The 14349-nt window shown below is 40.1% G+C and overlaps 1 protein-coding gene across 10 annotated transcripts in view; it reads right to left on the bottom strand.

The window, feature by feature from the left end:
* Window positions 1–14349, bottom strand: part of LOC113633830 (uncharacterized) — a 609230-nt gene that overhangs the window by 371242 nt on the left and 223639 nt on the right. The window contains exon 7 of one of the 10 annotated variants that reach the window (XR_003438359.1): window positions 4927–5081. The exons of 8 other annotated variants lie outside the window; for them this stretch is intronic. The gene's annotated coding sequence lies outside the window, so the exon portion shown is untranslated. Of the gene's footprint in view, window positions 1–4677; window positions 5082–14349 lie in introns of those variants that run through there. One more of the 10 variants, XR_003438360.1, reaches the window with a different exon arrangement.

Genomic DNA, 14349 nt, shown 5'->3' with positions numbered 1-14349 from the left:
AGTTGCTATGAGAAAGGAATTCAAGAGCATACCTAAAAACACCTAATGCAGTGCCTGACGTGTCCTTTAATGAAGGTCTGTCCCTGCCCTGTGGTGATCCACTTATTTTGTTTCTGCATCTTGACCTCTGTGCTTCCATAGTATTTCCTTATGTCTCCTCCTCTCCACGTTCTGCCTTTTCCAGTTGGAAGATCATTGCCCTTGACAGAGATGACATAATTTTATAAAACTTATACAGCAGGGCTCCCCTGGTGGCGCAGTGGTTGAGAGTCCGCCTGCCGATGCAGGGGACACGGGTTCGTGCTCCGGTCCGGGAAGATCCCACATGCCGCAGAGTGGCTAGGCCCGTGAGCCATGGCCGCTGAGCCTGCGCATCTGGAGCCTGTGCTCCGCAGCGGGAGAGGCCACAGCAGTGAGAGGCCAACTTATACAGCAATGTTTCTTCACTCTTCACTGTTAACATTCTGTTTTCTGCCCTGGGCAATGAGCCGCTTCCTTCCTAATTCTTATTTTGAAAATAGCTTCTAAATAGTCCCACTGCAACTCCTAGTACCCTTTTAATTCTGAGTACTTTTCACAAGTCTCAGTTTATTCAGCAGTTATCATTTAAAGGCTCACTATACCCAGCATGTACTCAGTGTTGAGGACACATCAATGAACAGATTGATGGGGCCCCTATCATAACACATCTCACAGGGGGCATCAGTTCTTGTAGGTGAAGCTGGGTTTAACCCGTGCCCCAAGCCCTAGGGTGAGTGTAGCACACAGTGGAACTAGGATTCGAATCTAAGTGCACTTTCTGCCATATGATATTGGCACAAATGAATTTTTTGGGAAATATTAACAGCACCAAGGAAATATTATGAAGTACACTTTTAGGCGGGCCCCATGATCCTCCTTCTGACATCATCTAACTCCACTCAACTGATTATCCACTAATCCTTATTAAGTGGTTACTGGATAGGGTAGTTAAGGTGTAACTGATAACAGCTAAGGAATGAACCTCTTCCAGTGGGAATGGAGTAAGTGGTTTTATTCATATCAACACACTCTGAGAGGGGGTCGAAAATGATTTTAAGTGGCTATCCTTTCCCCCATCATTTACCAGTCAGTCCTAATTCATTCTTTCCACAGCTCTCAGACATTAAGCTCTAAATACAGTGAACAGAAGATCATCACACTACATGATTACACATCCTTTGCCTTAAGAACCCACCGCCTTCTTTACTCATTCCCCATGTAGTGAGGTATAAACAGTGTCTTCAGTAGCAGCGGGGAGTGGACCTGGACTCTTTTGTCTCACTCCCGTCATTAACTCATGGGAAGTCATACCTCTCTGGACCTCCTTTTCTTCAACTGTGAAATCAAGGACTTAGAAAGTTCTTGAAAGAAGGTCCTGCTCTAAAGTTCTAAGAGGTCAACTGCCTCATTCCAGAGACATTTGGCTGTGCATAGATGTTAGCAATCAGCCTCCTGCCCCAAGAGCACTTAGTTTCGCTCTGTAGGAACCACGACGCAGCTCTTCAAGGGGGCTCCCATGGTGTGACCTGAGCATTCACATTCTTTTCCGAGAGCTCATTCAGTGAGATGAGGGAGAGCTCTCATCTCATCCAGTGAGAGCTCTCACTCATTCACAGTCTTCATGGGGCTTATACCATGAACAGAATTGGATCTGGGCCAAGGGCTGGTAGCCTGACTGTGTCACTTATACACTGTGTGGCCTTGAGAAAAACACGTCACCTCTCTGAGCCTTTTTACTTCCTCTGTAAATCTGTCACAATGGTACATCTTTAAAGGCAGTGGTGGGTCTAGAAATTTTATGACTATATTATTGATCTGACTGGAAGATGGCCTGAGGGGCTTGCCTTGAACGTGTGATTGTGAAGTTAGCAAGCCACGAGCACAGTGCATTTGCTTAGATTGTGTATGTATTTAAGGAGTCTAGAGTGAGAGCACGGGTGTAGGTTATATGAGGTGGTGGGACTCAGGCCTCCTCAAGTTACCCCAACAGCACAGTCATTATTCACGGAGCTGTTTTGACAATTCAATGTGATTCCATATGCCTAAGTGCCTGGCATGTGTCAGAGAAATAAAACAACATGCTGGTTTTGAATGTGAGTCAGCTTTGTGCCCAGCTCTAGGTGAAATACACATCACCCTAAAGTCCTTTATCCTGCAATAAGGTCCTTGAGAGGAAGACAGCATTTTTGTAGGGGCAGCATGTAAAGAAACAAAATGATCGTCTCTTGGAAAATACTGTCTTATTCTTAAGATCTGAGGTAAACCATTGAGATTTTGGAATATATCAGATGGTAGCTACATGGCTCCATTAGTCCTCAGTTAAAGCATTGGGGTTGCAGAGTTGTGGAATCAGGATTGTTTATCCTAGTCTTGACAACACTTGGAAATTGAATTTGTGCCTGACTCCTAGCAGGCCTTCAATAAGTGTTCAGTGAATGAATAGATGAATTAGTGAATTAATGTATAAATGAAAAAAAAAACCAACAATGAACTATTTCCTAAGACCACCTCTGGGAATTTTCAATTTCCACATATCTCCTCACTCCTCAAGTTAGTCTATCTGAAGGAACAACTCCAGAGTATTTTATTCTCATAACATTTCTATATGCATAACCACAGGAGAATGCTCAAAGTATTTTGTAAACTTCTTATTTTTCTTCTAGCACTGGCAATTCTATTCCAAGCTTTTAGATGGATAGATAGGCAGGCCAGCACTCCTCTGAAATCTAAGTGTTTGGAGGAGTTGTCCCCAATATCCATTCACCCCTTCCTCCTCAGTAACAGGGGCATGCTTTTTCAGTTGGGCACATGGCTGCATAGGACAAACACTACATTCTCCCGCCTCCACTGCAACTAGGTATGGTCATGTGATGAGTTCACAACAGAATGTGGGCAACTTCCTGGAAATATCCTTAACCAGAGGGGGCTGTTCTTGCCTTTCCCCTTTCCTCTTAAGTGCTAGCTGAAAAAACAACCATCTTGGAGATTGAGATGAACTTAGAAATGGAAGACACTTGTAAAAAGTAAAAGATAGGAAGATGGTCCCTAATATGGGTCCCTTCAGACCTTACCTAAAAGAGAAATAAACCTCAATTTGAAAAACAAAACCAAAACCGTATTTTGGTGTTTTTTCCCCCACATAGTCAACGCAAATCCTGACTCACACAGAGTTGACCCTAGGAAACCTTGGAAATGCTATTCGTACAATGTGCTCATAGAAAATGACCACTGGACTAGGAAATGGTTATTGGACAAAGTGTAACTGATAACAATGAGGGTGAGCTCTGGTCCAGCTTCTATCCCTAGTTAGTTTGCTGACATTCAATAAACAACTTCCTTTTTAAAGCCTCAGTTTGCCCCTCAGCAGAATATGAGCATTAAATAAATATCTCCTCTACAAATTTACTACCCCATGATAATTTTTAGAAAAATACAGCATGAGCTCCTGTGTGAAATATCCTGTCAAGCTTAAGGATATTAAGGAAAGAAGAATCTGGTTGTAAACACACTCAGTCGATATTTGCTGTGCACCTGACTCATGCCAGGTACTGTGCTAGGTGCTCGGAATATACAGGTGACTTGAACAGAGACATTAACAAATATTGATAAATAATTGTAAGTAGAAAAAGATTTGCATAGAATAGAAGCACGCATGTTATGGAACCATGTGTCAGGGGAACATTGCCTGGTTGTAGAAAGAGGAGATCAGGAAGAAATACATGAGGAAGTAATATTTAAACTGAAATATGAAGGCTGAATGGCAGTTGACTAGGTGGAGAGTAGGAAGAAACACAAAAACATCTACCTTAAGTGAACTTTAAAGGTTCCTCAAGGACAAATTGATCAAGATTATTGAGCCACAAAAAGAGACCCAGATTTACTCACTCGCAGACCTGGCCCTATTATAAACCGATGCCTCCCAGCAAAACCTCTACCCAATCCTTAATACTCAGGACTTCCAACTCTGGAAGATATTTTTTCTTGAAGTGGTAACACTGAGCATTTTTAGACTAGATACTTTCCCTTTCATGTGTACAGCAGTTTTCAACATAGTGTACACAGAGCAGACTCACATATACAATTTCACATAATATACAAGGTAGATGGTACTAGCCTCAATTACAGGGCAGAAATGGAAACCTGGTGAAGTTAAGTGGCATACTTGTGTGTAAGTGATGGGACCTGAATTTTTCCTCTGATATTCTATTTCCTGGTCCAGTGTCTGTTCACCCCTCTTTCTAGTGTAGATACCATTTTCACACACAAGTGCGACTATAAGGGAAAGAAATTGATTTATCCCTTTTAAAGGAAAATTGGCCAATTAATGGAACAATGCTAGAGAGAGAGATTAAAGTCAAATAATTTCTTCACTCCATTTAGGACTTGCTTCCAAGCCACACAAGAAAGTAAATAAAGACTTTAAATCCACCCTTTGGTTTTTGACCCCAAACATTATTACACAGGTTGATCAGACTTTATTCAACAGAATTGGATCTAAATGACAGCTGTCTGTTTCCAAAGAATCAACTCCACCCTCAAAGGATAAAGATTCACCACCTTAGGGAAGACTCAAAAGAATGTGCCCCGAAGGCACATTCTCAGGAATGTTCTCAGGAATGTTCAAACACATTTTGAGCAGTGTCAGTGCCCTCTGAATCAGGGTTCACCTGGATGAGATCTTTAATAGTGATCAGCAGTTCTTCGAATGATTTGATTGTGATATACAAAAATACACTGAATTATACACTTTTAAATCGGAATTATATCTCAATAACATGGTTTTTAAAGTGTAACCTCATTGGTTTATCTTGTACATAGTGTTATCACTGGGATAGCTGCTGGAAGACTCAGAGAAGTAGCTTTACACCTATAGGTTACAGTTAAGTTGGAGACACATAAACCTACCATTAACCTTGTTCCTTCCTGCTCATGAGACAGCTGGTGACCTCCCATCACCTCCTTCAGTTCCATGAGCTCATCATCTCCAGTACTTCACAGGAGCCAGGGGCCTAGACGGAGCCTTCCTGTCTTTCTTCAACGAAGATCTTCGCAATGACAGTCTAAAAGAGAGGAATCTCCATGTCACGGGCCAGCTACTTTGGGCTCGCCAAGTGTTCATAGAAACTCACAAATCTCCCAAGGCTCCTCATGAAAACCATTTCCTCAAGAAGATTCCCTACAGCAGAGGTCAAGGAAGCTGCAGAAATCTCCACCACATGGGGGCAGCAAACGGGAAAACAAAGGTTGGAGAGGTTAAAGCCAACTGCTCTGAGGACATGTGTGGTCAGTAGCCTGAGGTCTTTTAAAACTAGCATCAGAGTTAACTCCTAGTTGGGAGATTAATTGAGTGAAGGGTATTCACACCTTGACATTCAAGAGGACATCCTCATTAGCAAAACACTAATTAACTGAGAGAAACTGGATGAGAAATGCAAGAGTCTAGTTTACAAAGAGTTTTACCTAAAACACACACACACACACACACTTTACATGTCATTTTGACATTTATGCATAAAATTCTCTCCCCATTTTTTTAATATATACTCTCCCTTTCTTTCTCGCTCCTTTTTTCTTTCTTTTCCTCCTCTCTCTTTTTTAACTCATTCATCAAAGGGTGTACCCAGTGCCAAGCACTGATGGAACAGCACTGCCATAGTCCTTTCCCCACACAGCTTATGGTTATTGGGATATGTCCAGATAAAGAATCTAGAACCTTGCAAAATTCCTTCTAACACTCATTCTTGCAAGGGGTCCAGTCTAGAGCCATATGTGAAGATGTGTCATTCCTGGAAAATGCCTCCTTTGGTCAAGATTAGATTGAATTTGGTCAGCAACAAGTCTTAGGGTTTCCAGAGGCACCACTGAAGCTAGGATGAGTCAGAAAAGCCCAGAGACCCAAGGGAACCCTGATTGTTAACATCCCTGGAACAGAACGGGAGGCCCCAAATCACGGTAATCTTGGTTTTCAATATCTACCTGGCCACAAAGAATCCTGGTTTTCTTTAACTCCTCAGAAGCGGGAGAGGCCCAAACATCACAATGAATGATTTAGGAGCAGAGAATATGCCAACCTGCCAGTGCTGCAGGGCCCCAAGATTACTGATTCCAAAAGAAAGGTAGGTGGGAACACTAAGTACCTCTGGATTGACTCAAACACCAGAGGTCCAAGTGGCATTAGAATGGTGTTTCCAAGATAGAAAATCATACATATTTGAGTTCATTAGGATTAAGTTCTGCTGTGAGTAAAAGAGACCTAGAAAATTATTGCTTAAGTAAAGAAAAAGTTAATTTCATTCTCAAATTTAAGAAGTCTTGAGGTAGGCATTTCACAGTTGATACATGGGCTCCCCACTGTCAGCAACAAGGACCCTGTGGTATTTGGTCTTTCATTTCCCAAAATACCCACATGATACAAATTTCTTTCTGAAATTAGCTATTGCATATTCCAGGAACTAAAGGGAAATAAAGAGTTAAGGACACCCCTCCTCTCTTTTAAAGAAAACTCCAGGAAGATCCCAATGACACTACTGCTGATACAACATTGGCCAAAAATTTAGTCACATGACCACACCCTGTTGTAAGGAAAGGTGGGAAATTTGGCAGCAATATGCCCAGGTAAATATTTGGGCCTTTTGCTAAATGAAAAGGGAGAATGGATTTTGAGCTCAGCTATAGATAATCTCTGTCATGGTCATCAATGGATTAGCTAAAAAAAATTTTTTTAAGTTTTGTAAACTTGGGAAGGAAAACTTCTCCGCCTCTCTGAGCCTTGGTTTCTTCAATTGTAAAATGAAGACGTGATTACTGAGGTGTCACCCATCTCATTTCTTTTAAAAACCTATTTAACTTGGGTAGATTATGCAGAGGATTTTTTTTTCCAATTCCTAGGCTCCAAGTGCCTTCACAACTCTCTGCAAAACCTGGGTATCTTTTGGTAATAGGTGTCTGACCAGGATATGTCACTTTCAATAAGAAGACAAATCTATCAGAGTATGGTTGAGCTAATGATAAGGAAGAACAAGGTCCATTAAACTCCAGGTTAATTGCCAATTAGCAGCTGACTTAAAAATCAGACAGAATTATATTAGTCCTTATTTTTCCAAAAACATGTTCAGCCATGAGTATAAATGAACCTATTTGTGCTATTGAAATACAACTGATCCTCTCTGGGGAACCCACTCAGGACCCAGAAGGCAAGGAAAATGAACTTCACAGCATCTTGTGCAACTTTCCCAAACACAGATGCTAATTCATCTTCTGAAAATTTAAATCAACCTGTGTGTGCACACACATGATTACAAAGGGAAAGGAACGTGTCTAAACGAACTCCACATGCCCAAGGTTTTCTGGCAGTTGACCAGGGAAATTTTAATGTTCCTATTGTTGACCCAGTACCTAGAAATAAAGACTTTAACTTTCACCTTCACTGCCCTTCAATCACCGAACACACAAGACTAGTCCCTGAGATACCATGATCACCAAATGCTAAAACCAATGGTAATATCTCAGATTCTGAAAGTCATGCATTTATACAACCTGAGGTGCTTTTATAATGTTGAGGCAAATAATTCAGATTCAGGAACTGGATGGCTGAGGGTGCTAGTTCCGTTCTGAAATTTATAAGCTGTATGACATTGAACAAATAACTTTGATACACCTCAGTTTCCACTTCTGCAATATTAGGAATGATCGGGACATTCATCTCTTTATGGCAGTATTAAGTACAAGAAATCCTGGAATATAAGCAATTGATAAATGCCAACTTAAAAAAAGGCAAGCAAACTTTTATTCCTCCACATTCCACTTCTTCATTTCCACTAAAATTTCTCTTCGGCCTTATTTCCGACTGTATATCCCTAAATCCCTCCCACTTCCCCAGATCTACCTTTCTTGAGTCCTCTACTAGCTGGAGACCATGGGGGAACTGTTTTAACTGCAATCGTGCGAGCCCCCTCCTCTCTCTTCTTGACCTTCCATGTTATCGGCCTTTCCAATTTCCACCCTCTAGTTCCAGGCCTTCGAGTACTGATAGGAGAAAAACACTTAGCAACACCATAAATTCATATCCAGCCTCAGCTGGAATCAGAATGCTGAGCGGTACCTCTGTTAGTCACACCTAGTTCCCACTTTCCACACACGAAGCAGTTATGCCAATCCTGCCCTCTCAGCACGAATGAATTATTTTCTTCATACATGTCTTAATTCACTCAGTTAATAAATATTCACTCACTCTCTACCACAAGCTAGATTAACAGTTTCCAAGGAGGCTACTCTCACTAAGGGAAGGCTGAGACTCACTTGTTCATACCTTCCTTCCTTCCTTCCTTCATTGAAATGATCTTACAAGAACACCCAGATCTTTATTATATTTCTCCCTTCCTCAAACTTTCTCCCAAACTCAATCTACTAATGTCTAAGAAACAAAAGCTTCTTATTTCTTTGCAAGTCTAGTTCCTTCATATGCATTCCTTTCCAGTCTCATCCTTTTCATTTGATATCCATTTTCACACTTCTTCCTTTCTCCCCTTTGGCTAATCCTTTACTATTCAATTTTTTTGAAAGTTGGCATTCAAAAAACAAACACGCGTTAATTTTTTTAAACATCTTTATTGGAGTATAATTACTTTACGATGGTGTGTTAGTTTCTGCCTTATAACAAAGTGAATCAGTTATACATATACATATGTCCCCATATCTCTTCCCTCTTGCGTCTCCCTCCCTCCCACTCTCCCTATCCCACCCCTCTAGGTGGTCACAAAGCACTGAGCTGATCTCCCTGTGCTATGCGGCTGCTTCCCACTAGCTATCTATTTTATGTTTGGTAGTGTATATATGTCCATGCCACTCTCTCACTTTGTCCCAGCTTAGCCTTCCCCCTCCCTGTATCCTCAAGTCTATTCTTTAGTAGGTCTGTGTCTTTATTCCCATCTTGCCCCTAGGTTCTTCATTACCATTTTTTTTTTTTTACATTCCATATATATGTGTTAGCATACGGTATTTGTTTTTCTCTTTCTGACTTACTTCACTCTGTATGACTCTAGGTCCAGCCACCTCACTACAAATCACTCAATTTCGTTTCTTTTTATGGCTGAGTAATATTCCATTGTATATATGTGCCACATCTTCTTTATCCATTCATCTGTTGATGGACACTTAGGTTGCTTCCATGTCCTGGCTATTGTAAACAGAGCTGCAATGAACATTGTGGTACATGACTGTTTTTGAATTATGGTTTTCTCAGGGTATATGCCCAGTAGTGGGATTGCTGGGTCGTATGGTAGTTCTATTTGTAGTCTTTTAAGGAACCTCCATACTGTTCTCCATAGTGGCTGTACCAATTCACATTCCCACCAACAGGGCAAGAGGGTTCCCTTTTCTCCACAACCTCTCCAGCATATATTGTTTCTAGATTTTTTGATGATGGCCATTCTGACCGGTGTGAGATGATACCTCATTGTAGTTTTGATTTGCAGTTCTCTAATGATTAATGATGTTGAGCATTCTTTCATGTGTTTGTTGGCCATCTGTATATCTTCTTTGGAGAAGTGCCTATTTAGGTCTTCTGCCCATTTGTGGATTGGGTTGTTTGTTTTTTTGATTCTGGAGATTAATCCCTTGTCAGTTGCTTCATTTGCAAATATTTTCTCCCATTCTGAGGGCTGTCTTTTCGTCTTGTTTATGGTTTCCTTGCTATGCAAAAGCTTTTAAGTTTCATTAGGTCCCATTTGTTTATTGTTGTTTTTATTTCCATTTCTCTAGAAGGATCTTGCTGTGATTTATGTCACAGAGTGTTCTGCCTATGTTTGCCTCTAAGACTTTTATAGTGTCCAGCCTTACATTTAGGTCTCTACAAGCAACTATAAGCCAATAAAATGGATAACCTGGAAGAAATGGACAAATTCTTAGAAACTCACAACCTTCCAAGACAGAACCAGGAAGAAACAGAAAATATGAACAGACCAATCACAAGCACTTGAACTGAAATCTTCCAACAACAAAAGCCCAGGACCAGATGGCTTCACAGGCGAATTCTATCAAACATTTAGAGAAGAGCTAACACCTATCCTTCTCAAACTCTTCCAAAATATAGCAGAGGGAGGAACACTCCCAAATTCATTCTACAAGACCACCATCACCCTGATACCAAAACCAGACAAAGATGTCACAAAGAAAGAAAACTACAGGCCAATATCACTGATGAACATAGATGCAAAAATCCTCAACAAAATACTAGCAAACAGAATCCAACAGCACAGTAAAAGGATCATACATCATGATCAAATGGGGATTATGCCAGGAATGCAAGGATTCTTCAATATATGCAAATCTATCAATGTGATACACAATATTAACAAATTGAAGTAGAGAAACCATATGATCATCTCAATAGATGCAGAGAAAGCTTTTGACAAAATTCAACACCGATTTATGATAAAAACCTTCCAGAAAGTAGGCATAGAGGGAACTTTCCTCAACATAATAAAGGCCATATATGACAAACCCACAGCCAACATCATCCTCAATGGTGAAAAACTGAAAACATTTCCACCAAAATCAGGAACAAGACAAGGTTGCCCACTGTCACCACTATTATTCAACATAGTTTTGGAAGTTTTAACCACAGAAATCAGAGAAGAAAAAGAAATAAAAGGAATCCAAATCGGAAAAGAAGAAGTAAAGCTGTCACTGTTTGCAGATGACATGATACTATACATAGAGAATCCTAAAGATGCTACCAGAAAACTACTAGAGCTAATCAATGAACTTGGTAAAGTAGCAGGACACAAAATTAATGCACAGAAATCTCTTGCATTCTTATACAGTAATGATGAAAAATCTGAAAGAGAAACTAAGAAAACACTCCCATTTACCACTGCAACAAAAAGAAGAAAATATCTAGGAATAAACCTACCTAAGGAGACAAAAGAACTGTATGCAGAAAATTATAAGACACTGATGAAAGAAATTAAAGATGATACAAATAGATGGAGAGATATACCATGTTCTTGGATTGGAAGAATCAACATTGTGAAAATGGCTATACTACCCAAAGCAATCTACAGATTCAACGCAATCCCTATCAAACTACCAATGGCATTTTTCACAGAACTAGAACAAAAAAATTTCACAATTTGTATGGAAACACAAAAGACCCCAAATAGCCAAAGCAATCTTGAGAAAGAAAAACAGAGCTGGAGGAATCAGTTTCCCTGACTTTGGACTATACTACAAAGCTACAATAATCAAAACAGTATGGTACTGGCACAAAAACAGAAATATAGATCAATGGGACAGGATAGAAAGCCCAGAGATAAACCCACACATGTATGGTCACCTTATCTTTGATAAAGGAGGCAGGAATATACAGTGGAGAAAAGACAGCCTCTTCAATAAGTGGTGCTGGGAAAACTGGACAGCTACATGTAAAAGAATGAAGTTAGAACACTCCATAACACCATACAAAAAAATAAAATAAAATAAACTCACGCATTAATATTTATTGGGTTTGCCAAAAAGTTCCTTTGGTTTTTAAGTAAAACTAAGGGACACATTTTTCATTTTCACCAAGAACTTCATTGAACAACATATTCACCACTTTGTTCCACTACCGTCTGCCAATTTTCAGGCAATTTCATAATTCCATCTTCCCAAAACGTTTTATCTCTTTGAGCAAAGAACTGTTCCAGATGCCTTTTACAGTCTTCCAGGGAATTGAAATTGTTTCCATTAAAAGAATTTGTAAAGACTGAAAGAAATGGAAATCCGAAGGTGCAATGTCTGATGAATACAGCGGATGAATCAGAACTTCCCAGCCAAACTGTAACAGTTTTTGCCTGGTCATCAAAGAAATATGTGGCCTTGCATTATCCTGATGGAAGATTATGCGTTTTCTGTTGACTAATTCCGGATGCTTTTCATTGAGTGCTGCTTTCAGTTGGTCTAATTGGGAGCAGTACTTGTTGGTATTAATCGTTTGGGTTTCCAGAAGGAGCTCATAATAGAGGACTCCCTTCTACTCTCACCATATACACACCATCACCTTCTTTGGATGAAGACTGGCCTTTGGTGTGGTTGGTGGTGGTTCATTTCACTTGCCCCACCATCTCCTCTGTTCCACATTATTGTTTAGTATCTGCTTTTTTTTAAAAGAAGATGTTGGGGGTAGGAGTTTATTAATTTATTTATTTTTGCTGTGTTGGGTCTTCGTTTCTGTGCGAGGGCTTTCTCTAGTTGTGGCAAGTGGGGGCCACTCTTCATCACGGTGCATGGGCCTCTCACTATCGCAGCCTCTCTTGTTGCAGAGCACAGGCTCCAGACGCGCAGTCTCAGTAGTTGTGGCTCACGGGCCCAGTTGCTCTGCGGCATGTGGGATCCTCCCAGACCAGGGCTCGAACTCGTGTCCCCTACATTAGCAGGCAGATTCTTAACCACTGCGCCACCAGGGAAGCCCATAGTATCCACTTTTTAATCGCCCGTCACAATTTGTTTTAAAAACGGACTGTTTTTGTTACGTTTAAGTAGAGAATCGCATGCAGAAATACGGTCAAGAAAGTTTTTTTCACTTAACTTACGTGGAACCCAAACATCAAAGTGATTAACATAACCAAGCTGGTGCAAATGATTTCCAACACTTGATTTGGATATTTGAGTATGTCGGCTATCTCCCGCATGTATAATGTTGATTGTTCTCAATTAATGTCTTGATTTGATTGCTATCAACTGCAGCTGGTCTACCCGCCCGTGGAGCATTGTCCAGAGAGAAATCTCCAACATGAAACTTAGCAAACCACTTTTGACATGTTTGATCAGTCATAGCACCTTCTCCATACACCGCACAAATCTTTTTTTGCATTTCAGTTGCGTTTTCACTTCTCTTGAAATAATAAAGCACAATATGCCGAAAATGTTGGTTTTTTTCTTCCATATTCAGCATTAAAATGGCTACAGAAAAATTCACCAATTTTGATACTTCTTTTAAAAAATGCACTCTGACATGACAGGTAACAAAATTGTTTTGAATGAAGTTAAAAACAACTAAGTGCTACTAAAGCCATCTTATGGAAGAAAACAAACGAACGTTTTGGCCAACCCAATACTTTGTTACTTTTATTCTCTCTCACTCCCTTTACCCTCTTCTTTTTAAACATCCCAAACATATCTAACACTTTCTCAAACCCTCTCCCATTCACTCCTGGACTCACAGGAATTAATTTTAGCCCCTCAGATGAATAGCTCTCTCCAAGGTCACTAATGGCCGTCTTAGTGACAAATTCTAGGAATCTTCTTCAGTCCTCACATTACTTCTCTTTCCTTTCTGAGGCATTTAGCCCTGGTGACTCCCATCTGCTTGAAATATCATTGCCCCTTTGGTCATTTTATTCTGAGCACTTTCTGAAGCATTTCTGACCGTTTTCTTCCCTGGATCCAGGTCTCCTGACCAGCTATGGAAGCATTCCCCAAAAGTCTGTTCTCTCTTCTCCTTCCTTCTGTTACTGGACATCTCCATATAGATGGCCTCCTCACACACGTCTCAAGAGGAATGCATGGCTTTCATCACACTCTGTGCTACTTCTGCAAAGATCCCTTAAGTGGTCCATTTCTGGAGTCTTGCCAAAATTGGCCATAATCCGTAGTGCCCATGATAACCAAAGACATTCTTCTTAGGTTCACATATATCATTATTCCCATTCAAAAATCATTGTTCAAAATCTTTCTTCAAAGGAAAACAGAAATTTAAAATCTTTACTAAGACAGTACATAAATGCCTCAGTGATGTGGGTCTAGGTCATCCTATCAGCCTCATTCATTCATTCACCCAGTCAGTCAACAAATATTTGAGTACTTACTATAATTCGGCACCACTCCACCTTTCTAAGCATCAGTGAATAAAATAGACCAAAATAATAACAACAGTAATAATAGTAATACAAAATTATTCAATAATTTTGTTTTCAAAATAATACAAAACAATTTTGTATTATTATTATTTAACACTTATGGAGCTCCCATTTTTGTGTGGGTTTATCCTATATTAGTCCCTTTTCTCTGGTCCATGAAATTTTGTTTTTCACTCGTTCTCCTGATTTATTTTAATGCATGGAATTTTTCTTCATTTTCTTTTCTCCTTCTTTTCTTTTCTCCCATTCCCCCACTAGACTGACATTTTTTTGAATAGCAGCCATGATCATGAATAAAATCCCAGAAAAAGAGGTTTATCAAAATCTATCATGCACCCACTCCTCAGCCTCATACCCTCCTACATTTCCCAGATGCACCATGGGTTTCAGAACACCAAACTCTTATAGCTCCTGGAGTGGCCATGCCCTC

The sequence above is a fragment of the Aethalodelphis obliquidens genome, unplaced genomic scaffold (genome assembly GCF_003676395.1).
Source record: "Aethalodelphis obliquidens isolate GAN/ISIS:26980383/991018 unplaced genomic scaffold, ASM367639v1 scaffold41, whole genome shotgun sequence".
NCBI lineage: Eukaryota > Metazoa > Chordata > Mammalia > Artiodactyla > Delphinidae > Aethalodelphis > Aethalodelphis obliquidens.
This window is presented reverse-complemented; position numbering and strand designations above follow the sequence as displayed.